This window comes from Triturus cristatus, chromosome 3_2, assembly GCF_964204655.1.
Source record: "Triturus cristatus chromosome 3_2, aTriCri1.1, whole genome shotgun sequence".
Lineage (NCBI taxonomy): Eukaryota > Metazoa > Chordata > Amphibia > Caudata > Salamandridae > Triturus > Triturus cristatus.
Window position 1 is genome coordinate 458,211,387 of NC_140584.1, and position 27,443 is coordinate 458,238,829.

A 27,443-nucleotide genomic window follows, 5' to 3' on the forward strand; every position below is an offset into this window, starting at 1 on the left:
CAGTTCCATAGTCGTCAGCTTTGTTGGCACTCTATGTGTTGTATATAAGCATAATTTGCACCCGCTTTCATATTTAAAACACGGGCAACACGCTTTATTTTTGATCATGGCACCCGCGTTCCTGTATTTGCTTTTTAAATGCCTGCACATAACTATTTTAATGCACGGGCGCCATGCTTTGTTGGAGCACGGCACCCGCTTTTTTATATTTATAAAAGTGTGGGTTACACATTAAGCAATTGCTCTTAGGTTTCGTTTTGCTTGTCAGCAGGTTGGGGAGTGGGTGAGTACCATGCAGACAGAGGGTTAATGCTCGCAGCTGTGGGTAGTCGGGGCTCTCAGCCCACCTTAATCATACAATTAAACTTCCTTCCATCGCCGCGCAGCTACCTCTCTTCAGGGACACGAGTCCAAGGTTTAAAGCCGGCATTTCTTTCCCATAGATCACAATCACACTAGCTGTGATTTATTGGGATTCTACAAATATATTTAATTCCTATGAAAATGTATGAGTGCTACAAAAGGGCTGTGGTAATATAATGGTGCCGCTGATGTGATTCCTGAATGATTGGTGTGTGTGTTTGCCTATCTGCCGTTTGGTATTCCAGTCATAAATTTCCACTAATCTTTCACTGCATGCAGCAAATGCGAGCATGGAAGTTGCATTTCTTCGTTTTATATAAAACTAAAAGAATGTCAGATAAAACTCATTTGTTAACAAGCATTTGCAATGCAATAGGTCTCGCATTTACGCTAGTTCAAGCTATTGGCATTGTAAATGACAATGCCTTTTATTTATGTTTTATAAAGCAAAATATAAATAAAAGGCATTGTCATTTACAATGCCAAAGGCTCAAACTCGCGTAAATGCGAGACCTATTGCATTGCAAATGCTTGTTTTAATTGGATTTCAGTTTTTTTATTTTACAGAAACTAAGATCTTATTACCATACCTAACCATAATGTTAATTATTGTTTTAAAAAAAAATCATATTGTAAGTTGATCATATGCCCAATTCCCTTGGGCAATTTACGACAAACACTCCCACTGCGTAGAGCTGAGCAGGGAGGTTGGGTACAGTGTCTAGCTAGGCCATGCACTCAACCTCTGGCAGCCCAACCACCCACTGTGCACGACCTTGGGCCATGCTCAACAGGGGGTTAACCTCAGCTCCTGGCCTCTGGCCAAACCCTATGCCCAACCCTCCACGGACGCTAATCCCCTGCTGTGCATGACCTTAAGCTGTGCTTAACGTTGTTTTGGCCTGGTGCTCAAATACTTCAGGCAGCCAACCACCACTGCACATATCCTATTGCCTGCACAATAGTGGTTGGCCACAGGGTCTGATCGATGACCAGACCCTTCTAATTTCTTTAAATTGTTTTTCAAGTACAGCAGTACCAGTACTGTGGTATGTCATTGGGGATCTCACAGGGTACCATTGCACCAGTGCTGCTACCACAGTTCCAGGGTTGGCTACAGGGCCAGGTCTCTGGCAAGGCTCTACACCAACCCCCTGTAGGCACCCAACTGCACACGTATGCCCTACTCTGCACTGAGTCTTTGGCTGTGCACCCCATTGAGTCTCTCCCTCCCTGTGAGTTCCTCACCACCCACTGTACACAGCATTAAGCTGTGTGCAGAGTGGTGGTTTGGTGCTGTACCAAACCCACTGCAGGCAGCCAACCCCCACTGTGAACAATGGTGGTTGGCCATTTTCGTACCACAGTATCACATCACCAGCACAGTACTTCGATATCACATGGGGCACCTGTGTACCACCAGTCCTGGGGCTGTTACCATGCTACCACTGACCCAGTTTGTGAGACCCCCCCAAATCCTCCCCCTCACCACTCAAAATGGCCTTGGGGGTTACTGTGTGCCCACCCTGCTCTCTTATGTAGCTTTAGATCATTTTTTCAGGACTCTTGGACTGAATCCCCGACTCTTGGAATGGCTGCCTCAACATATTCTCCACATTGGGGCCAGGATGCTTCTATCCATTTTGAATGGGCCATTCAGAGCATGATCTGGACACCAGCTGTGCAAATGTTTACCAGATATTTACTTTTTTCCACTGTTAACCTTTAAATGCCCCCCAAAGCACCTTCATAAATGCTAATTTCACGAAAACGACTGAACAGATTTACACCACATAACAAAAACCATGTTTTCTGAGTAAAGTTCTAACTTTTTGCTGAATTTGATGTAATTCTGGTCAGTTGTTTGTTTTTCTTTATTGGAGAGCTTACTGTCCTAGGGGAATTAACGTGGGAAATCACACTTTTGGGACCCCCCCTTTTTCTCCCTTTGTACCCCTCCTGATGGTTTGGCACGAAAGTTTCAAGAACGAGCCAAAGTGGAAAAACGTTTTTAGGAATGTTTTATGCACATTCCTCCGAGAGGCCAGTTATTAAAGAAACTAAAAATGACTTAACTATTAAGACTCAGACCTAACAATAACTACTACAATGTGGCAACAAGCACTGTGTAAAATATATATATTTAAAAAGAAATGCCGGCCAATAAAAACGTGATGTTTGGGGATTATGTAACCTTTCCCATAAAATAAAATATATCATTAAAAACTTACCTGTGATGTAATGCCAGTTGCTAAGTAATGCTAATCCCGATGTAGGGACAAACAACTGGAATAATGCACCTTAAATTTCATTCAGTTCTTACATTGCCGTAATGGAGGATTGGGATGGATACTATCACGTAGCTTCTCAGTACTTACAGGGAAGTGTGAATGTACTCAAGAGGACTAGTTATTACAGTTGAGCTCTGTTAAAAAAAGAAATCAATCAGTAAACAGGCCTGCATTAGCACTCTGCTGGTAATCTGGCAAGCATACGAGAAAAAGCAGGGGAGCGAAGGAAACAAAGCAATTTCTGTTTTAGATCCTCTCTAGTAGTCTCATGCTGATGAAAAACCAACTGCAGACATCAGGAGAGGAGTGCTCTTCCTTGCTAACAGCTTTTTTTCTTTTTTTTTTGTTGATATTTGATTTTCTCCAAAACGTGTTATCAGTGAGACAAGAATAGGATTCCCATACAAAAGCAATCAGAGCATTGTCCAAATGTATGTGAACACATTATGAAATTTGTTTGGTCAATTCAAATATTTTTCAGCAATAGATAAACTGACTTAAATAATTGCATTTTCATCTTAAAATATATTTGCTCAGCTAACCTGATGTTTTTATGTTGTTCTCTTTCATTCTTGTGTATCCTCTTCTTTTGTATTGTGACATGCTAACATGTAGACGACCTCTGAGCGTGCCTCTCCATTTCCCTGCTGCATTCTATTGGTACCGCCTTATGAATATTGACTTTGTGCCAATTGGTACTATGCCATCTTATGTTGATCCCTAACAGTCACGTCGTACTTTGTTGTACCTAACTGAAAATGTTCAGTAAAAAGGATTACGAGATTACGAGCAAATATATATATATTTACTCAGCTGAAAAGTTCAAACTCATAGCTACACATAACTCCTTCAAAAATGGTCATAATGAAATACTGTATTCGAGAAACAAAAGCAACTAAGTGCAGAATGTTGGAGACATTGGAATACCACTAAGTTATTGTACAACAACAATTGCAGTTGTGCCCAATCGGTATTCTGAGTCTGTAGAAAACAGTGGTTAAAACGTGAAATGGGTGTCTGGCCACATGCAAAGACACACTAATGGTTTCCATACGTAATCTGTCTTTACAGTGCTAGCTAAACATTATTATAGAATAGAATGCTTTGAAACTCAAACAATATGATGTTTTGAAACTATTGCGAGCAGCGTGTGATATTTTATCTCATTTGTCCCATTGCAGAAATGGAAGTGACCTTTTTCAAATTAATGTAAATCCATTCCTACATAATGATTGCATCCTCCTGCCAAGTAACATATGGATGGGCTAAAATGATAGAAATGCTGTCTAAGATATTGCCAGTGCTTTACAAGCATTATAGTAAATACGTGCTTTTATTTATTGTTGTTTGTCACATCTCCCTACTTAGAGTGAGAAATCTTACTAATGAACCATTTTTCAGTCTGTCTAAAAGTTCAAGATATACTTCAGTAATGTGAGTCAAAGAAGCGGAACGCGTCTATAATTGCTTTATGCCTTATGAAGAATGAACAGGGACTGCTTTTTAGGGGTTTGTTTGAACATCTCATCTCTTCATGCAGGAAGAACATTGATTGGTTCCAATGGGACGTTTACATTCTCATTCATAAGTACCATTGGCCTGCTTCTTTCAGGGCATAGTTGGACTCCTCATGCAAGGATAACATGGCCTGCTTCTCAGGTGGCTGGTCAGACGGATTTGCCTATAAATTGTCTACTAAGTATTGCTGATACTTGATGCTGCATTCATATGATCTTTACTTTTCCATCCTGCTGAGGGTAACCAACCCTCGAGTTAAGCATAGTCAGACGAGCCTTAATTCTACAGTCTGGTCAATTTAAGTCAATTTAACATTTTGTAAGGCATACTGAAACCTTTTGCTGCCCACAACCTGTACTGTTTAGTCTTCAAACATACATACATGCACGGATGAATCAACCACCCAAACCTGTATAGCATGAAAAAGCAGTTTACTTTACTTCGTTTTGTGGAGACCAGTAGATGTTGATCACAGTGTATAAGTGTGTTCTCTTTAAGCAACATTCTTGAAGGTACTCACCAGGCTGCTGCCAGCTCCTCGTTGTGAAACCATTCCTCCAAAATGGTTCCATAGTTTCTTATTCATTCTCTAGAAAGCAGTATTACGTGTTTGCCCATCCACCCTTGGCTCTGACACTGGCAGGAGCGTCCTTTGCTATTCAAATTGAGTGTGCAATTTCATTTCTAGGGTCTACTGTTACATATCACGAGGATAGTTGCATGTACTTGAACCAGGTCAGTCCACCTCTTGTAACACTTAGCATTAGAATCCAGGTCCATGAAGTGACTTAGCTATTAAGGCTGAAGGTGTCTCCTGTAGGTGCCAGATTAGTTGAATGTTGGAGTTATTGGGTAGCGAGTACTTTCTACATACATCACACCAAACAAATCAAAGTTTATATTGCTAACTAAGGATGTACTTGCATATTTCACTAGGCGGGATCCTAACCTGAAAGAGAGAGTACTATTTCTGCCCTGTTTGGAGTCCCAGCAAAGTGATAAACTGCCCTAGTTGTATAGATTAAAAATATAATTTTAGGTCAGGAAAAGACTACCGCCCCTTTCAGAATAGGTTTTATGAGCTTCTTCTATTCTATTCTTATAGTTATATTTGCCCAGATAAATCTAATCAAAACCTAGTGCATCTTGTTGATATTATCTCTTTTTAGGTAAAGTGCAGTTGCATTGAAATTAATAGTTATTTTTGGGAGGATGAACATTGTAACTATTTTGGTTCTTCCTATGATGGTTACAGGGTAAAGTTTCAGCGAGCCAGTTGTAATTTTATATATGCCTGAACATGCTCAAGATTTGACTGTACTTTTCTTTCTACATTAGCAGCTATACACATGCCTAAATATTGAAGAATAGAATAATAAGGGATTGCTACATTTTGATTTTACACCTCCATGCATATGGAGGGTGAGAGTGAAAAATAACTCTAGTAAAAGTTACTCTTCAAAAATATATCCCTACGTCGGACTTAAATTGGACTTAAGTCTGTCTTGCCTCTTTTTCTGTGCTTCTATGATTGAAGCTGTCGATTCTCATCCTCCTTCCTTGTGTTCTGCTAGAGTTAGCAGTGCAACGTATGCCAATGGTCTACTAATGCTAACAAACATCCAAAGTGGACTTCAATGATCAATCACTAAATTACCCACCTAAAACTTGGACAGTAAGCTAGAATTCAACTTGAAAAAGGTAAAAGTTTTGGTTTTTAATCACTGTGCAAATACCAACTTTGAATGGTGCGTAAACAACTTCAGTATCAAAGCATTAACTCTATTTGTGTCACAGTAAGCTATTTGAGATACATGAAGTCTCATTTGCATTCTATAAAATCTAGATGTAACACTGCAACAGTCGCACTAAAGAGATTCAACTATCAACTGGGAGAACGAGCAGTCGGACAGCTACTACCCTCAAAGCTAAATGCAATCCATATTACATGGAGCCTCAGCTTTCTTTTGTAAATTAAACAAACAGATATACTGGCTACTCAATTGCTGCATAGGCTCCTCTCTCTTGGACAGTCAACGCCTGAAGCCTGAGTCTGCTTGAGTTTGACTTAACTTCTCCATTGGCTTTGGCAGCTCAAGAGGCTTTGAATAGAGTGGTCACTCTATCTCCTATTTCGGTGCAAGCAGCCAGCAGATTTGCGGACTGCCTAAAAGATCTTGCCTTTTGGATGACAAGCAACTGCCTGAAACTGAACGGCAACAAAACGGAGATACTGGTAGTAGGGAAGACTCCATCCATCTGATCTTTGCCCTGGTGGCCACCAATCTTGGGCCCAGCTCCCACCCCTGAGAGAGAGATGAAGAACTTAGGTTTCTGGTTGGATTCTACCTTCTCCTTCGAGACTTACACCAGGAAAGTTGTAGGCAAATGCTTTAGAACCCTGAAGACTTTAAGGAGAACCTTAGACATTCTCCCCCTTCCGCTAGTAAAACCTTGACCCATGCCCTTGTCACATCTCAATTGGACTATGGGAATGTCCTATATCTGGGTGCAACTAAAAAGTGTCTCCATAGGCTGCAGTGTATCCAGAATGCGGCAGCTCGCCTGGTCCTGAATCTACACAAGAGAGCTTCCTCTAAGCCAGCCCTTGATTCCTTACACTGGCTGCCTATACAGAAAAGGATTCTCCTCAAGGCGCCATGCTTCTGCCATCGCACCTTGCAGGACAAAGGCCCGTCTTAATTACGGGACCTTCTTATTCCTTATAATCCAGAATTGCAACTTCGGTCCACCGGAACTTACCTGGTCAAAATGACCAGGGTAAAAAAAGCATGAATGTGCGCACGTTCTTTTGGCTACATGGCAGCGAAAATTTGGAATGCCCCACCTTTGTACCTCCGTGCCGAACCGTCAGAGGGCCACTTCCCGAAAAAATTACAAACTTGGCTTTTTCAACTTTAACTAATATTTGCTTCCTTGTGACCCCTGTTTTGTCTGCCCCCTTTCACCTCTTTTTAGGTCTCGCGTGACGTTGCCGCGCAAAACGCTGCTCGCTTCATGGAGATTTATAGTTCACGAGGACTTTCAGAAGAGGTATTGAAGCCCCGCCCCTCATTTCCATTGGCTGGCATCACCGTTTATGATAAACGGTGGCCTGCCATTGGAAATGAGGGTTTTTGGTTCACGCCCTTTTGCCTCCGATCCGGACTCGGTCGCCTGCTTTGCTGTTGTCGCAAAGCACTTTCTTATCTTTATGGGGCCATGTGTTTCTAATTAGAAACACATGGCCCCATAAAAACAAGAGATCCCCATGCTCCAGCTGCAGCGCGATCCTCTTTCACTTTCGGGACCGCGCTTGTTTTGAGTTATTGTGGCAAAACAAAAATCATGTTGAGTGACAAAACTACACGTACTAGATTCTGGGAGAGTCGACTAAAATATTTTTAAAGTTCTGTTTTAGCGTATTTACAGAGACTGTGGACAGTAATTTCTACAATTACAACACAACATCGCCGTGCACCTGGTGCTCTAGCGGGGGCGAGTCCTTCCTCCGTGTCTATTTCGGCCGTGCGTGCCTGCAGCTTCGGGCGTGTGAGCTGGGCGAGGGCTGCCTGCTCCCTCTCCCCCGCCTCCTCTCAGCATCCCTCCACCTGCTCCTGGAGGTGATGCGAGCAGCGGAGCAGCGGCCTCCGACCATGGCCTCTCCTCCGCCTTAGCACGAGCAGCTTCCTCCACCGGCAACGAGAGCGTGGATGCTGTGATTTTGCGCTGATTTTTAAGGTTTAGCAGATACTGAGGAATGCGATTCTGCCATCATGATGGAAGGTAGGTGCTGGTCTCTCCTCTGGTGGTGCCGCTCTCTCCTCTGGTGGTGCCGCTCTCCATGCGTGTCCTCTATAGGGTTTCGCAGCAGGGGCCGGCTGGGCCACAAGGCTCTGCATAGATGACCAGGCGCCTATAGAAGACACACAGGGCTGGGAGCGAGTCCACCCCTGCTTGGCATGTTGCAGGCTCTGCTTAAATCCTGCCTGTCGCAGACGCCGACCAGTTTGCCATTCTCCAACTAGTCCAGTCCTTGGAATGGGAAGGGTGCCTCGCCAAGGACTGTCTTCTCATGGTGTTCGCTGCCTACAGGTCTGTGTGCAGCCTGCTTGGCTGAGACGGCAGGTGTATCCGCTGAAGCTTAGCTACCCCCTCCTGCCCACCTCTCTTTTTAACATGAAGGTTGTATGCGCGTCCTCGTCTTTCCAGGGAATTTGTGGTAACGCCTACAGCCTAAGAGAGTTTATGCTGGACGCTGAGCAGCTTGTCATGGAGCTTGTGATATTAAGCCGATGCCTTTCCGACATGTTTCGTGTTGTGTCACCAACTTGCGAGTAACCGTTATTTCCACTTAGCCCAAAATGCATGTATATAACGAATTATAGGTTTCTGCAAGTATTTTCAATCTTAAGTATGCTCTTGTCTATTTCTTTACACCTATATACCTTTTTCAGAGTTGTCTCGTAATAAGTTGCGCATTAGTAAAATAAATGGTATTTAATTCAATAAGGCTGTACTTATTCCGAGTTATATCCTAAGCTTGGCCCCCTGCTTGCTGAACAACCGAAATAAAGTATGTCAGAACTATAGGTGTTGATCTCCAAAGGCCACCACATACTCGAAGAATGTGCTTCTTGCATTTCAGGAATATAAATTATTTGGATATAAGCCTGTCGAGCTTTCCTGAAGATCTCAAATTGAAGAGAAATTATGACCGTCTTAAAGTAGTCTACAGTCTTGTAACCACGCTCCATAGCACTTTAAATCAAACAATTATTTATATATCGCCAAGCACTATCTCTTCATTTGTATACTGTTTTGATAATATCCTTTAAAATCTACGTAGTGGACAAATCCACTTAAGTAGTTGGTGATAAAAGAAACGCACACATGACATTACTTACCTACAACTTCTTTAAAATGCCTTCATAATTTCAAATTTACGTTTATAAAATATAAGTTTGAAGCATCTGACTCTCTTTGCTATCAGTACAATTATTTTTCATGGCTATATTTGTGTGCTCAAATCATTCCCTCAATTAAACATTCGGAACCTGTTCATTAGAGATGGACGTTGTGATGTTGGCAGTGTATCCCTCTGCAGAACACGTTAAGTAATTCCTGTAAACACAGACATGCTAAGAATGAATAGAAATTGGGATATTAAATAAGTTCTGTTTAGGGACCTGCTGGGAGCTATTTTTAAAGAGACCAAGTCTTTAGGGGATTACAGTCAAAGTGGCTAAATATAGGCCGTGTGCATTCGGTTCACAACATGCTCGTTTTATGTCGAGTTCTAATAGAACAACATTATTTTGCAAACGGTATCTGAGAAAGGCTTAGTAAAGTGTTGATAAAGTTTTAAACTCTAGAGTAAGTCTGATTTCGGTTTGTATTTTATGCATTTCAGCCAGTTAGCCCACATTTTATAGTCGATCCTTTATGGGCCATTTGTAATACAATTAACATTTTAGCATCCCTGCACCTACGTTTGTGAAAATAATTAACTCATGTGAAGTGTATGCGAGCATATATCACTTGCACTGTACTTAATAAACATTTCAGTAAACACCTCTGCATCAGCCCACTTTCAAGAGATTAAAAAGTATGCGATCAGACGTCAGTCATAAGTCAAAGAAAAGCACCTGGGTCAAACAGCACTCTTGCAAACTACCCCATAATTAAACCACTTTTTAAGTTGCGCTGAACCCCCATTTATCTGTCAACAATGTTTTCTGGGTGTTAGTTAAACTTGAATTGAAGGAATGATGTCTTTACGATCCAAAACATAAAAGCATCCATAATGTGTCAGTTATTTCAGGGTATGCAAACATATGCCCCCCTCTCGCACTAATCATAATGTAACCGATGACCTATCAGTGTCACAGGCATCACTGCTGATATCACATCAGGAAAGACATGAATGAGCCAGAAATGATTGATCCCTTACCCATGTTTGCTCACAGTGGAAATATGGGCTTGTTTCTTGGACTATAATTGCAGTACCTTCTGCTATTTAAACGTGGTTTTGCAGCATTACTCTTACATCTAATGTCTAGGACCATAAAGCACCATCAAGGGTGGCGGGTTTGCTTGATTATCCTACTATGGCAAATTAATAGCTTTTGCTTTTTGTATTGTAATCAATAACTTTTTCGAATGAGCTTTGCAGGAGTAATTTTATTTATATCGATTAGTAAACATATTTGTCCTCAACCACAATTTCTCTTAAAGTGCTTTCTGGTGCATAGTTGCAGATGTGTAATGATCTGCTCCTTCCAGTAGTTTGTCTGTATCCCTTCCACTCAGGGCATTTTGGCACAGTGGGCTTTGAGCGCTAAGCATGTTCTTTAGCCACGCCTTGCACATGAGCCCCTTAACATAAAGTGCATTACGCATGTACTACTGCTTTACCCAGCAGGTTCTGGGTTCCTGGGCTCTGTCTTTGGACAAGCCCTTCTCCTGGTTACCCACCTTCAAAAAACACTAGTCTTTGCTTCAGTAGTGCCCTGAAGGCTTCGATATCAGAGTACCAGTCATGCCATGCATGGCTTTGGGATGTGCTGCGTGGTCTCTGTGAGCAGAGTGTGAAAATGACCCCCTTTTAGATTGGTCTTTACGGAATGGTTTGCTGACAATCTGTAAGCTAAGTGATGTCTATGAATCATATGTTAATGCAGTTTGTAAAGTCAGCAGCAATATTATCAACATGCAAATGAAGAGCCCTGTAATTCATTCAACTAGCAGCACATCTAATCATAGCAATTAACTGTAATTGTAAGGCTGCAGTCCCTCTTGCCACGAGTCGATGTCCCTGCAACAAATACACATAGAGACAAGGATGTATTTATACTGTCAACAAATACATGGAGGTTGCAGCTGCCAACTTTCTTGTTTTACAAGTGTCAGGGTGACCTTTCTGATTGTGAAGCCAGAATCCTCCTAGAAGGTTGGGCCATTGTCATACTGCCTCACACAATCCCACTGAGGTTCAGTCTTGTGAGAGCCTTTTGATGTTATCCCAAGGATGTGAGAGTTGTCAGCTGCCCACTTTTCGTATTGACTGTAGAAGGATGACGCAGGTAAAAGATGATTCAGCTATTCGACTGTGTTAGCGGGTAAAAAACAAGAAGGACACTGTACAAAAATTGCTCCCTGGGCAGGAGCTGACAAATGCGTGGATTCCCACCAGATCAGGGTGGGTTCCTCTTCCCAAAGTTGGGCAAGTTGGGGGGGAAAAATCATTCTGTCTATTTATGGGTCTTGTTTGTCCTTAGCAGGTCCCCTAATGCTTTTTGCACACAGAGGTAGCCTTTTCTTTTTTGGTCGAACCTAGTGAGCAGCGCGCATGCACTGCTCGCTCTGCGAGGCATGCCGTAGTAGAGTATGCTGTGTAAGCCTCGCCCACTCTCCGCCCATACTTTTCATTGGCTGGTGTCACTGTCCTTGGTAAATGCTGGCTTCCGATTCATTATGAGGCTTATTAGTCCCTCCTTGTTACCGCCTTGTCTCCATTTGTTACCGCACATAACGACTGGAACTTTTACTTGGCTCGTTACACGGTCAGCTTTATTTAAGGGGTCAGCACTATTTTGTTTATGGGCACTTATGGGGACAATGGCGGATGCTATTTTTTTGTATTTGTATCCTGAGCGCGGATCCTGCTTTAGTGACACCGCGCTCAGTTTATATATTTATTTATATTTAACTTTCACGTTGAGAGCGAGGTCCACTTCTGGGACACCGCACTCTGTTTATTTATTTTTTTTTTTAACTCATAATGAGCGCGGTGCCCGCTTCAGGGACACCGCTCTCTGTTTGTTTTTGTTTTGTCTTTCTACTTTAAAACTGAGCGCGGCGCCCGCTTCAAAGACACCACGCTCAGTGGTAAAGTAAAAAAAAAAGAAAGAAACCGAGCGTGGTGTCCTTGAAGCGGCGCTGTGCTCAATTTTAAACTTAAAACAGGATTTGCCATACATTAGGTCTCGCATTTACGTGAGTTTAAGCTATTGACATTGTAAATGACAATGCCTTTTAATTATGTTTTAAAAAACAAAAATAAATGCGAGACCTATTGCATTGCAATTGCTTGTTACTTGTGTAGTTGTCTGATAAATACAGCTGTAGCGCGGGGTCACACCAGTGGTGTAACCAGGTGCTTTATAAATAGTATATAATAATAATTCTAAATGCCAAATGGCAGACCAAAAAACCATGAAAAATATACTGGGCTGCGTACTGAGAGAACTATTTGGTCATAAGAAGGGAAACAAGATAACAACAACTTAAACCTTGGTGCATAGAGGTTAAAAGTTGACGATTATCAAGACAGTATGGCGGCTTAAACTACAATTGAAAAAACGTGGCCAAAGACACACTAGCATAGATTCAGTCTTACACTATATGTAACCTGTCTGCCAAAAACAAAACATCACATTTTTATTTATATCTATTTTTCAGTTTGATTGGAGCATGCCAATACGATCAAGGTGTGAATTCTCTATTTCGACTTTGTGGTGAGTCTCCTGAAAACATTGAGCGCATTGTTTGTATTTGTCACACTCTTTCATCATCCTAGGGTTGATTGGCTCAGACTGATGATCAACAATGCGGAAACCAGAACAATGGATATGATAGTGACTTTATGTTTTCAATTGACATCGAACGCAGATATTAGTTGCTTTATGCCGATTGAGGAAGAAATTATGAGGTGTAAGTAACAATCAAAAAAACTCATAGAAACTCTAACCAGGAAGAGTAACATATTTAACTGTGTTGACTGTATAGAGTGCTCAGGAGAAGGCAACTTGAAGACGTGACTAACATTGTTTTATTTTCTGTACATCTCTGGGCTGACTGGTTATTAGTCTTCATAATGTCATGTGCTTGTAGGTGGTTTCCAATAGTATACAATTGTATGTTAATACCTTTGTGACATTTGCATTAAAATAGTTATACTTTTATTGTTAATAATAAGCATTTTTTTCACACAATACACTTTACTACTTCTACTTAAAGATAGATTTTATAAAACAAAAAACACAATATCTGAGATTTTTGTTTGTTTACATAATAACCTGAGAGAGAGGTAAACTCTTCGATAGTTCCTTTCGGTGACCCAAACACCAGTGCAGGATTTGAAGTATACATTATAATATCAGCGTACAAGGGAAACTTCCCCAGTTATTGAAGGAACAATGTAATCATTGTGCCTGATGTGGATCTTTGTACAGATTGAATAGTCATGGGGTTGTCTTGAAGTAAAACCTGACAGACAAGGTGACCGATTATAGCCAGGTCTCTTTCTCATTTTGGAGGAAGCACTTTTTGCCTAACTCATGTTCTAGTGCTGTGCTCATCTTCAGTTATCTGTGCACATTCCCCACCTGCTAAACGTGGCTCTGGGACTGCTACAGAAAGATTTTTTTTATCTTTTTGGGGAAATGTCTTTATTGAGTTTTGAATAGAGAAAAACACATTAGATTACAGCATTGGAAAGCACTTTTATATAAGCTAAGCAGGCATATATCTGCTGTGTAAAGTTGCTGTCGACCAAGGGTGTGCTCCGGGTCTGTCACTATCTGTGCTCAAATTCGCTCTATGAACTGGCATTCACATACCATATGTTAAAATCCTGCATCAGCCACAGCACACCGTGGGCAGCTTCTATCAGTACCCTGGAACATAAGGTTCAGTCTCTGTGGTGTTAGATACGTAAAATGCTGGTAGCTGATTTGGGTAAATTTAAACCTTGTGTTGCGGGTGAACGTATATGAGAGCTCTAGAATTTGGTCCCATTTCTTCCCCCACAAAGGCCCAACAATGCAGGGTTTTCCCATTTATCCCTCAGAGTCAGTATGCCATCTAGTCCCATGGCGATTGCCATTTTATACAGCCAGGAGACCAGATGATGTCCCCTGCCAAAGGTCAGCCAAGTCTGCAGCAACTCATGGACAATGGTGTCAGGGTTCATGGCACTGTACAGCTGCTGCACCACAGCAACCAGTGCGCCATATGTCCGAAATTGACGGCCCACAATGCAACCGTCAGTCTCCAGCTCTTCCAGAGTTCAAAAGGAGCTATCGGATTAACAGTCCCCATGAGTCTCGACACCGACCGCTGTCCACCCCTCCAATCATCCGGCTGTAAAGTGTCCTCATCTGGCCTCCAGGAACCCCACCACAGGTATTGCTAGTGCACAGAGGGGAGATGAAATCACTCGTTGACTAGCCCCCTACAGCATCTAAGCGCTATATGCAGAAGTCGGGCCCAGTGCTTGGGGCAAATCTGGTCCCCAGCAGCATTCCCAGCAGTGTCACTTTATTGTGGGCTGCTCCGAAATCTCCCAGCACAACTGCATTAAGTCCTGCCATCTAGCGGGTCACCCACTGCAGCTGCACCGCAAAGTAATAAAGTTCCAATTTCTGAACCCCCAGTCCCTCTCTAGCAGTTGGCCTCTGAAGCATACAAAGGGGCACCTGTTTACCCTCTCCGTCCCATATCAGTTCAAAAAGTAAGCCATGAATGGATTTGAACCATGCCGTAGGCACCAAAATGGATATATTTGCAAAGTAATAGAGGACTCTGGGCAGCCTGGCCATTTTTGTCAGGGCCACCCGAGCCATGATGGCAAGCTTCAGCGTCCTCCAGAATGCTACCGTACCTCGGAAACCTCTCCCAGGGTTGCCCTCTTGTATATCATTGTCCTGAGGATAGATCTGCACCCCCACATATTTAAGAGTTCTCGTCTCCCACTTAATTCCAATATTTAACACTACTTCTGGGGACTCTGTCAATCCAGGGGACACAGGGAAAGCATATGATTTTTTCCAATTCGTATGAAGACCAGAGACAAGGCCAAACCCCTCCAATAGAGTCAAACCCTACGGAATACCCGTAATCGTGTTTCTCAAGAACAGGAGTATATGATCTGCATAAAGCGAGGCCACATGTTCCCTATCATGTAGTGGGATCCCCCTTCCCCAGCCCATCTACGCATCAAGCATGCATACGGCTCAACCGCAAGTGCAAACAGCATGGAGGAGAAGGGGCAGCCCTGTTATGTACCACGGTGAACCCCAAAGGATTACGCGATACTTCTACCAGTGCGCAACCGTGCACTTGCATCAGCGTATAATAGCACGACCCATCAAGCCTACCCGTCTCCCAGAGCCATCTGGGTCATAACAACCTGAAGGTAGTTCCACTGCAATGAGTGAAATGCCTTCCTTATGTCCTACATCAGCCTCGTCTAAGGCTCACTATTGTGTGATGTGATGTGGTTAGAAATAAATCAGTTTTGGTCCTCGTGCACCAGGTCTGCCAGATGAGGCTGAAGTCTGCTCTCCAGGACCTTACAAAGGATTTTATGGTCCAGGTTGAGCATCAACAAGGGGCGATACACCATTACATCCAGGGCATCCGCAGATTTAGGGATAGAGACTATGAGAGCTACCCTGATTGTCTCCGTAAGAAGCCCATTATCCAACGCCCCATGGTACATCTCAGCCAACCACAGGGGCTTGTAGGCAGGGTACGCCTGACAAAATTTGGCTGGCAGGGCGTCCGCCCCAGGCATCTTGCCGCCTGGTAAGTCCTTTCTGGATGCTCTAATTTCCGGTTCCTCGTTAGGGGCATAGAGGGGAGTAAGAAACGCCCCAGGAGATTGAACAAATGTACAGTGACAGGGAGGGGCATTATGCTATTTTAGTGGGGAGGCTCAATGAGCTACAGCTATAAGTAGGAAGCATATACGCTCTGAATGTGGGACAACCGCATTATTTCAGAGCTTTCTAGGGTCCTCTCAATAGACTTGGGTACACCGGTGTTACTGGGGTGATTACCACACTGTGGTGGACACAGCATTAGATAGATCTATTGAGTGTCTCTATAGAGTAATCTCATTCACTAGCCATCTCTCAAGAAAAACCACCATGTTCATTCCCTCCATTTTCTCCGGTATACCCACTATCCACATGTTGTTGCAGTGGCTGCGGCCCTGTGCGTGCTCCGCACACCTGTCCAGCAACTCCACACGGCACAGCAAGTCAGTCACCATGATCTGCAGGCCTTTGACCTTGGTATCCGTGTTGCGGTTTTACTTTGGCTGCCAACTTACGATATTAATATTGGAGTATACAAGGTCATTAGACACCTTGTCAATTTTACTTTCCAAGAATTCTCATGATGCATTCACTGCCCTCCGGATTAGGTCCCCATTGTCCTTGGAGCCTGTGGCCAGGCTGGGATCCACCTTCTGTGCTTCGCCCGATGCCCCCGGGAGCTCAACAACCACAGTATCCTTGCTTCCTTTAGTGCGCCCCATGGTAGACTCTCCAACGACATTCGCTTTCGACCGCAAGCGCACCGCCGGGCAGTCCCAGGGATCGTGCTTAGCTGTAAGGCAGAGGGGCCTTCGTGATACTTCAAGGGTCGAGAAGTTAGAGGGTGTTCACCCAGTAAGTGCTGCTCTCCAGCAGCTGCTAGTCATATATGATTACCCCCCCGTGCACCAATGCCTTAAGTACTCACTGCCCATCTGAGAGGCCTCGCTGATCCTTCCGCCATCCCTCTCAAGCAGGCGGGGGCGGCCTCCCCCCTCAGGGGGCCGCAGGCTTGTGCCACCAGCAATGTTGTCATCCTCCAGCACATTTAGCACCCACTGTCTCCTGCACTAGCTGCTCCCCAAGTTTCTGGCATGTCCCAAAGGTCCGCCAGCAGAATAGGCCTGGCCAAGCCCTCTACCGCAGCACCACATAGTTTCATCAGGCCTCCACCATCTTGAGGATGGCCAGGAATCACCCAGCTGCCATCTTCCACCTCCCAAAGGGAGGCGTCAGCAGACTGCCATGCTCCCTGACCCCCAATGCAGGCTCTTCCTGGTCTCCGGGTGCCCCCCTCAGGCAGCCTCTTTCAAGGGCACGGCGGAGACGTGCCCGCCATCTTGGATCTGGAGCGGCGGAGGTCTTTGTGTTCTTCCCTGCCCGGCGGTGGGTCCCACCGTCTATTCCGCCACCACCACCAGCCACTTGACAGCAATTAGGCACAGCATGGGCCCGGCTCCTGCTCCGAAACAGCAGGATTACTGGGAATTATTGGCTGTGAAACCAGAGCTCAGAAGTTTGCGACTATCTTGCGTGCCACTCTGACACTCCCCCAACTGCTCCAGCTAGATGAAGGGTCTCCTCAAATTTCCTACAAACTGCCACTCCCCTACAGAGAGGTGGGAACCACTGGAAGAACTACGTTTGCCCAGTTCAGGTTGAATCTATACCCTAGAAACACTTTTAAATTCCTGAATGCATTACACTCATCATGATTATGTTATAGTAAAAATACAATGCGTCTGCCAGTAATCACAATATATATAAAAAGAAGAGAACATGCTGGATATGGCAAGGCACTGTGCGCAAAAATTCCTAGTAGTCCCTCCAATCAGTAATGTCAATATCTACTTGTGTGCAGCAAGGAAGAGGGCAGCCACTCATACCCCCAAATGTTAAACCAGAAGACTCGGGTCCAATCAAACAAATACAAAAATCCTGAGCACTACACAATGTGTGCTATATAATTAGAGTCCAATCAGTTTTCTTTCATCTCCATGGAGTTTCAGATATATGTGCTGTCAAAAAATACGAGACGCCGTGATAGCGAGTAAGGAGTACTCTCCACTGCTTTGGATTGACGATTTTATGACCATCTGCATACTCGGGGTGGAAGACTTTAGAATATAAATGGTTGCACAGGAACTATTTTTTGACAGCACATATATCTGAAACTAAGAAATATTCAGTAAGCCCTGATGAAGTCAGAGATGCGGACGCATCGCATCTGACGAAACACGTGTTGGCTATTGTTGCTACTTGGAGAAGATTGCAATTTATGGAAGTATGATGTGCTATTGTTGCTACCTGGAGAAGATTGCAATTTATGGAAGTATAATGACCAGTTTGAGAAGTTTCCAAGAATAAAACCATGGAGATGAAAGAAAACTGATTGGACTCTAATTATATAGCACACGTTGTGTAGTGCTCAGGATTATTTGTATATATAAAAAGAAGTTGGAACCAAAAATTGGAACATAATGTTTACTATATTCCAAAATAGCAAAGAAAACAGTTTCTGGAACTTGATCCTTGTGAGCTATACATTTGTAAGTATATTGGTACTTAGACAAAAGTTAAGTAAGGACAATGGAAGTTTTTTTATGCTGTGCAATTTTGGGTAAGAATTTGTGCAAATTACAAATTTTTATGATGCCTACAGTCATCATCAATGACTTAATTATATTGTTCAGAAGTATGATAATAACGTGGTGTATTTATGCCACATATTCTTGTGAGACAACATTTCATTAAGATGTGGTTTCTGTTTTTTTTTTCATACTGCTCCTGCTAATTCCCCCTCCCAAACAGTGACCCACAGCAAGTTTTCTCTCTCCACAGTTTCCACAAAGTGCATTGTGACTGAGACAGTGACTCACCTTAGAAAGCATGTAATGTGAATGAAGCTTTCCATCGTGTTCTCTGTGTATCATGTTGAAGGACTTCCGTTAGAAGTTCCGCTGTAGGCCTGCAGAAGAACATTAACGTATGCGCCTTAGTTAGACAGTGTTTCATATTATTTTATACATCTCCAGACTGCAGTCACTGAGGCTGAATTTTTTTACCTTAACAAATGGGTTAGTTTTAATGGGGCTTTAATATTACAATCTTGCATTTGATTTGTCTAATGTGAGGTGACAATAATCATGTTAGCCTGAATCTGCAGTATTGGTAATTCTTTATGCGTAAAATGTGTATAAAAACCACCGGTTTTGAATGTTCTGCGGTGACTTCTCATTTTCCTCCCGAAACTCTGTCCGATTAACTTGAAACTTTCTCTTCTCCTTAAAAACGCTGCAAGTACTTTTTGTGAGTTTTAGACTTAGAATGTGGAGAGACTCAACCGCTTAAATAGGAATTATTTTTCTGATTTTATTCTGTATCTGGGCATTATTTTTCTGATTTTATTCTGTATCTGGGCCTTTATGGCATGTAGTGCCTTTTTCTGCATTGGCTGTATTAGGAGTTCTGTAATACTGTTTTTTTAACTTATTTTATTTGATCTAGAACTCATTTACTGAGTGGACCCAATTATTATTTTATTTTACTCCGTTAATTTGGTGGGTTTAATGTTGCAGAGGGTGATGACTTTTGCCGGATCAACTGAACCGGAGTCGAACTACCAGAGACAAGTTCTGGGAAGAGTGAATTTTAGGGATTACGTTCCCACAACATTTTCCCAAGTTATACTGAAAATGACCAAAACAAAATGTTATTTGTTAAACTTAAAGCATGTACATCTCAGGTTATATGTGAATTCAACGAAGCCATTGGAAATAATCCTTGATGTGTGAAGACTTCAGCTTCTCTCTACAAAACAGATAAAGCATCTCAACGAGTGATCCTCCTTGATTACGTAGGAAGTTGATCCCCCATACATGTATAACATGCTCTCACTCACATCCAGTGAGTGAATTGCCACCTGATTTCATTGCTTCTGCAGATGTTAATTAAAAATTATTTTTAGAATACTGTAATCCCGGCTTTTTAAAAACATTTATGGATTAGTTACTTACCTGTAATCCTAGTTCTCTTCCAGGGGTATCCTCATCAAAGTCATAAGCATTAGAATATTCCCGCCCATGTGCGGGATCCCGGAAACAGTATATTATATGTGCCCCACATATATATATCCATACATATATACCTATATGTATACACAAGCAATTGCAGCCCATAAACCCTAGAGCTGAACCATGCTGTAAGTAATTTCCAATACACATAAGAAAATAGCATTATAAACATGAGAAACAACATTATAACTTGTTTGGAAACTGTTTTAATGCTTAGAAAACAGCAGAAATTCTTAGAAAACACTGAAAGCATTGGAAGCTCCCAGGCTGCATTGCAAATACCCAGTCTAAAAAGACTGAAAAGCTAACTCATAGCTGCATAGCAAAAAACTGACACCGTGCCTTTAAGGCACACCTGACCCCCACCTTCCCATCATGCCTCAGGGGTGGCAGTTAGGTCAGTTGTTCTTTGCGGAGACTGAAAAGTCATGGCACAAAGAAATAATAACCTCTGAAACCTATCACACCTTTGCCCGGGGAGGCGGGAGGGTTGCTTATGACTTTGATGAGGATACCCCTGGAAGAGAACTAGGATTACAGGTAAGTAACTAATCCTTCTCTTCCAGGGGATCCTCATCAATAGTCATAAGCATTAGAATAGAATAGCGAGCCTCACCTCATCCCCCTGCGGGCAAAGGAAAGAAAAAACAGAGAAGGAACAGTATGCTTAGATAGACCCGGCAACCCAAACAGGTTCCTCAAGGAAGCTTGGCCTACTTGGGCATCCGCCCTGGAATCGGATTCGAGGCAGTAGTGCCTGGTAAAGGTGTGAACCGATTTCCAAGTGGCTGCCTTGCAGATCTCTGCCATTGGAACGTCATGCAAGAAAGCTACTGTGGCCGCTTTCCCCCTAGTAGAATGAGCCTTAGGGGCCAAAGGTAAGGGCCTTTTCGCCAGCTGGTAGGCTAGGGTAATGCAGGAAACAATCCATCTGGAAATGGATCGTTTAGCTGCTGGGAAGCCTGTTCTCATGGCGCCATAGTTGACAAACAGCTGATCCGTCTTCCTAATGCCTCTGGTACTTGCCAGGTAGAATTTAAGTACCCTCTTGAGGTCTAAGGAGTGGAGCGACCGCTCAGCCGGGGTCGCTGGATTCGGGAAGAAGGATGGCAGAGAAATGGACTGATTAATATGAAAATCAGACACTACCTTAGGGAGAAAAGATGGATGTGCCCTTAAGACCACTTTGTGCTGGTGAAAAACTGTGTACGGCTCTTTAGTACACAGAGCCTGGATTTCGCTTACTCTGCGTGCCGATGTAATGGCTACCAGAAAAGCGGCCTTCCACGACAGATGCTGTAAAGAAGCTTTGTGGATCGGCTCAAAAGGAGGGCCCATCAACTTGGATAACACTAAGTTCAACTCCCACGGAGGAGAAGGGTTTCGAACAGGGGGGTAAACTTTTTTCAACCCCTGCAAGAAGTCCTTGACCACCTGCATCTGGAAAAAGGAAGGTTGACTGGGAGACCTCCTGTAAGCTGTAATGGCAGACAAATGGACCCTGATGGATGCATACTTCAAGCCTGATCTAGCTAAGTGAAGGAGGTACGGAAGGATGACGTCCTCCTGCCCCTTTGTAGGATCAAGGTGATTCTCCCTACACCAAATGAAGAACCTCTTCCACTTAAACGCATAAGACGCTCTCGTGGAGGGTCGCTTCGCTTCCTTGAGAATATGCATGCAGTCAGGTGGTAGACCTAAATGTCCGTATTGCAGGACCTCAGGAGCCATGCTGTTAAGTTTAGTGAGGAAAGGTTGGGATGCAGAATCCTCCCGCCCATCTTGGACAGCAGGTCCGGCCTGCAAGGCAGACGCCTGTGAGGTCGAACTGAGAGATGAAGAAGGTCCGGGTACCACCACTGGCGCGGCCAGTCCGGAGCTATGAGGATCATCTTCATGTCGGATCTGAGCAGCTTGGATACCACCTTCGGAATCAGAGGCAGGAGCGGAAAGGCGTAGGCAAATGTCCTGGACCAATCCATCAAAAGAGCATTCCCCCTGGTCCCTGGACGGTGGAATCTGGACGCGAAGGCGTGGCATTTTGAATTTTCGTCGTCTGCAAACAGATCGATGTCTGGACGACCCCAACAACGCAACAGGTCTGCCACCACGTCGTCGTGCAGCACCCAGTCGGGCTGATCTTCGAAGTGCCTGCTGAGTGCGTCTGCCTTGATATTCAACTCCCCTGGAAGGTGCACTGCCACTACCGAGAGGTTCCGGGCGAGCAGCCAGTGCCAGATCGCCTGCGCCTCCAGGGAGAGGGGGCGTGACCGAGTCCCGCCCTGTTTGTTCAGGTAAAACATGGTCGTGGTGTTGTCGGTCTGCACCAGGACTGAGTCGGACTTGATTGCTGGGAGGAACGCCTTTAGAGCAAGGTGGACTGCCCGAAGCTCTAGCATATTTATGTGGTAGCCCTGTTCTTTTGCAGACCACCGACCTTGTATTTGGAGGCACCCCATGTGGGCCCCCCAACCTTGCACTCCCACCAACAGATTGTCCTGACGAGTCCACCATGCTAGGGAAGATTTCGCCACCTGGGAGAGAGAGATTCGATCTCCCCAACGGCCTGTGGACTGATCCCATTGGTCCTCCAGGGCTTGCTGCAAAGGTCTCATTCGCAGTCTGGCGTTGGGAATGAGAAAAATGCAGGACGCCATGGATCCCAGCAGAGATGCTACCTGCCGGGCTGACGGCCTCCGCATCTGCTGCATAAGCCTGCATTTCCTCTTCATTGAAGACAGTCTCTCCCCCGAAGGATACGCTCTTCCCACGCTTGTGTCCAGAACGGAGCCAAGGTAGTGGATGGACTGAGTGGGCTGCTGCACGGACTTTGCCATGTTGACGTGAAGGCCGAGAGCGTGCAACTGTCTCAGACAGATTTGGAAGTCTTTCTTCACCTGCTGCTGGGATGAAGCCTTCAGCAACCAGTCGTCTAGGTACGGGTAGACGAAGAGACCCTGCTTGTGTAGGCAGGCCGCCACCACTGCCATACATTTGGTGAAGACTCGCGGAGCCGACTTGAGTCCGAATGGAAGGACTTTGTACTGGTAATGCTTGCTTCCAACCACAAACCGCAGGTACCTGCTGTGATGTTTCGCTATTGCAATGTGAAAGTACGCATCTTGGAGGTCCACCGAACACATCCAATCCCCGACTTGCAGATGTGGACATATTTGGTGAAGCGCCAACATACGGAACTTCTCCTTGACGATGACTTTGTTTAGGAGACGAAGGTCCAGAATCGGCCGAAACTTGTGCTCTTGATCTTTTTTGGGCACAAGGAAGTACCGGGAGTACACTCCTTTTCCGACCTGCGAAGGAGGAACTTTTTCTATGGCCTGTTTTTGCAGAAGGGCCCTCACCTCCTGTTGGAGTAGTTTTAAGTGGTGAGGACGGGACCTCTTTGGCGGGATGTCTCTGGGACGCGCTCGAAAACGTAGCGCATATCCATGACGCAGTATATTCAGCACCCAGCGATCTTTTGTGATGCTGTCCCACTCTGCTAGATGTTGTGACGCACTTCCTCCCACTGGAGTGGGCAACGGCCGTAGAGGAAGCCACAGCTCATGACTTTCCTCCTCTTGTGGTAGTGGAGGACTGTTGCTGGTGTCCACCTCTGCCCCTGCCGGACTTTCCGCCTCGAAACTGCGATTTTCCTTGGGGTTTGCTCTGAGACCACTGAGGGGTTTGAACCCTCTGTTGAGGCCCCTTGCGTTGGGTGGGTCGAAAACAGCGCTTGAATTCCTTTTTCTTCTCCAAGCCCACAGCTTTGAGGGTGTCTAGCTCAGTTTTCATGCGCCCCATCTCCTCATCCGTGTGAGTGCCGAAGAGGGAGTTGCCAGAGAACGGGAGGTTTGAAATCCGTTGCTGTGCGTCTGGCTTGAGCCCTGTCAGCCGCAACCAGGACGACCTCCTGGCGCACACGCCGTGTGTGTAAGAGTGGGCTGAGAGTAGCGCACCATCCGCCGCTGTGCTAATCGACTGATTAGCCACCAGAGCCCCTTCAGTAACAATCTCCTCAAAGTCCTTTTGGTCCTCCTTGGGGAGCTTGGACTTGAATTGCTCCATCGAGTCCCAGAGAGCCCTATCGTATCTGCCCAGAAGCGCCGCCACGCTGGAGATTTTGAGGGACGCCGCCGCGGAAGAGCAGGCCCTGCGTCCCCAGGAGTCCTGGGTTCTGCTCTCCTTATCTGGATGAACGGAAGAGGAGGCCGACGCTGTCTGACCCTTTCTTGCAGCTGCCACTATGATGGAGTCCGCTGGCCTGTCCATCTTCACAAAGACGGGGTCAGAGGTAGCTGGCTTGTATTTTTTGAGGATACGAGCCGGAACCGCTTTGACGGTCGCCGGGGTGAGAAAGGTGTCCATGACTGGTTCCATGATTCCTGGGACCAAAGGCAGCAGTGGACGAGAGGCAGACTTCTGGTGAAGTGTTTCAAAAATCACCGACGTGGTGACTTGGGGGACAGACATCTCAATCCCCAGCTTCTGCGCTCCCCGCTGCAACACCTCCTGGTAGGTGTTGATGTCATCAATGGGCGAGACCCTGGACACTGGGCTGCCCGATAGCGTGGGTGAATAGTCCCTGATGGAGGACCTGGTGGACGAGGAAGAGGACGATGATGGAGTCCTCCGCTTCCGGCGATGATCACGAGCCCGTGATCCAGATGAACGCCCCTCCCGTCTGGGGGAGCGCGATCTGCATCGCCTGTCGTCTGGAGACTTCTGACGTGTTGGCCTGGGGGGACTAGCTCTGTCCACAGCCGCCACCAGCCGTTGCAGCGGAGAGTCATGCACTGGACTGACGTATTCCCGCAGCCTCCTTGTAGCCCCTGAGTCCTGCCAATGACGTGCTGGCAGCAGCCATCTGGGCGACAGATTAATTGTCCCTTGAGTCTGAGGAGAGGACCTACGGGGTTGGCCTGCAGGTTCTCGTGGAATTGCCGGTCGTGGAGATGCCCCTGAGTGAGAGGAAGAATGGCGCGACGCCAGGACCACCGACCTGTCCGAGGCCTGTCTCGACGTCGAGCGTGGTCTTGACGTCGATCCGTGGCGTCGTCTCCTTTCTCGCCGGGACTCTTCTCTCGACGTCGAACGACGCCTCGATGCGGACCGGCAGTCATGTTCAGTGGGCGAAGAATGCCGCCTCGACGTCGAACGGCGATGTGAAGCCGACGACGGAGGCCCTCTCTCCCTCGACGCCGAACGCCGCGGGGACGCCGGCGGAGATGCTGCCACTCTCGACGTCGACGCGGATGCCAACCTCGACGCCGAACGCCGCTTGGATGACGACGGCGGAGGATCCTGCTGTCTCGACGTCTAACGCTGATGGAGCCTCGACGACGGAGGGGATCGTCCCCTCGACGACGGAGGGGTGACACTCCTCGACGCTGGTCGTCGCCTGGTTGACGACGGCGGAGGGTCCATGCTCCTCGACGCCGATCGCCGTCGAGATGACGACGGCGGAGGTTTCCTGCTCCTCGACGCCGATCGCCGCTGGGTTGGCGACGGCGGAGGTTCTCTGCTCCTCGACGCCGATCGTCGCCTGGTTGACGACGGCGGAGGCTCCCTGCTCCTCGACGCCGATCGTCGCCGGGTTGACGACGGCGGAGGGGTGGTGTCTCTCGATGCCGAACGTCGCCGGGTTGACGAGGGCGGAGAGGCTCTAGATCTCGACGCCGATCGTCGCCGAGTTGACGATGGCGGTCTGGACTTCGACGTCGACGACGTACCTGCTCTCGACGGCGAGCCCGCTGTCGAAAGTCTCTTCTTAGAAACACGACCCACCGGAACATCTTTTCTCAGCGCCGAGCCCGACGCTGAGGCGGAAGGACGAGAGGACTTGCTCCTAGATGAATCTCTAGTCCTCTTGGAGCCCTTCCTCACCGGAGATCGGCCTCTGGATGGTTGTGCCAGGCCATAAATGCGAATTCGCTCTCTGTCCTTCAAAGTTCTTTTGGACAGGCTCTGGCAGTGAGTACATGTCTTGGAATCATGATCCTCCGGTAGACACAGGATACAGACCCTATGAGAGTCAGTCCTGGCCTTCTTCTTGCCACAAGCAGGGCAAGGATCGAAAAGAGAAGGCATTTTAAGTTGGAAAAAATGCCCAAAAATGCCTAAAAAAGACAGCCTCTTACTGACTTAGATGTAAAACGTCGAAGTAAGGGAAAAAACAGTTGAAAAATAGACAATATTTTCTGACAAACTCAGAAAAAAGTGGAGCTCTGTTGCCAGGATCCTTCCAGAAGGAGCCGGAAAGAACAACTGACCTAACTGCCACCCCTGAGGCATGATGGGAAGGTGGGGGTCAGGTGTGCCTTAAAGGCACGGTGTCAGTTTTTTGCTATGCAGCTATGAGTTAGCTTTTCAGTCTTTTTAGACTGGGTATTTGCAATGCAGCCTGGGAGCTTCCTATGCTTTCAGTGTTTTCTAAGCATTTCTGCTGTTTTCTAAGCATTAAAACAGTTTCCAAACAAGTTATAATGTTGTTTCTCATGTTTATAATGCTATTTTCTTATGTGTAGTGGAAATTACTTACAGCATGGTTCAGCTCTAGGGTTTATGGGCTGCAATTGCTTGTGTATACATATAGGTATATATGTATGGATATATATATGTGGGGCACATATAATATACTGTTTCCGGGATCCCGCACATGGGCGGGAATATTCTAATGCTTATGACTATTGATGAGGATCCCCTGGAAGAGAACTTTTATATACCATTATGGTTCACGGTGAGGTTAGAATTGGATTACCAGGTCACCAAGATTATCGAAGCCGATATTCACCTCTGATGACCTCTTCTTTTTAGCTCATGCAGAATGAATTAAAGGAGTACAAACATACCAGTGGTGATGTAGGCAGACGGCACTGTAATTGAGCTGAAACCAATTCGACTTAGAGTCCTTGGACAATTAAATGTTATGTTTTGTTAAGTAATAGATTTTAAGCAATCTAATACACATACCGGTGTTCTGGCGCTAGATAATAGTAATAGATGCTGATCTTTTACTGGAATCCATTGTGAGTGAAGCCAGATTTTTAACTACTTGCAGAAATGTAAAGGATCCTGTGTTTTACGCAGTGCGGCTGGGAGTGAGTTTTACATTTTAGCGGCAGTGATGGAAAGAGACCAGCATCCTAGACGTTCCCTCTTTAACCTAGGGACCACCGATAAGGAGACTTCACTGAAGCTGCATTTTGGGATGGGGTGTAAAGGGAAGACTTCTGCTTGGGATGGGTAGGTCCCATGTATTAGAAAGTTCTGTGTACTCGGCAGAATGGTTTGAAGCTGATTGTCTTAGCAATTGGCAGCCAGTGCAAGGAATCAAGCACAGCAGTTGAAGAGGCATAACGTGGTATACTCAACACCAACTTGGCTGCGATATTTTGCATCCGCTGAAAACTTATCAGGAGTCCCATAGGGGTACCTAGAATAAGAACGTTGCCATAGTCCATTCAACTCAAAACTGGACCCACAAACAACAGGAGCAGGGGCAACATTGTGTTCAGTACTCGAAGCAAAAATAAGCAGGAGGCAGAGAAGTGATTTTAAAAAAAATTATAATATGAATACAATTAGATAAA

The 27,443-nt window shown here is 45.4% G+C and overlaps 1 long non-coding RNA gene across 1 annotated transcript in view; it reads left to right on the forward strand.

Moving 5' to 3' along the window:
* The first annotated feature begins 11,172 nt into the window (after window positions 1-11,172).
* Window positions 11,173-27,443, forward strand: part of LOC146857537 (uncharacterized) — a 136,120-nt gene continuing 119,849 nt past the window's right edge. The window contains exons 1-2 of the long non-coding RNA XR_014979585.1: window positions 11,173-11,257; window positions 12,636-12,691. This is a non-coding gene — a long non-coding RNA (uncharacterized LOC146857537). The remainder of the gene's footprint in view (window positions 11,258-12,635; window positions 12,692-27,443) is intronic.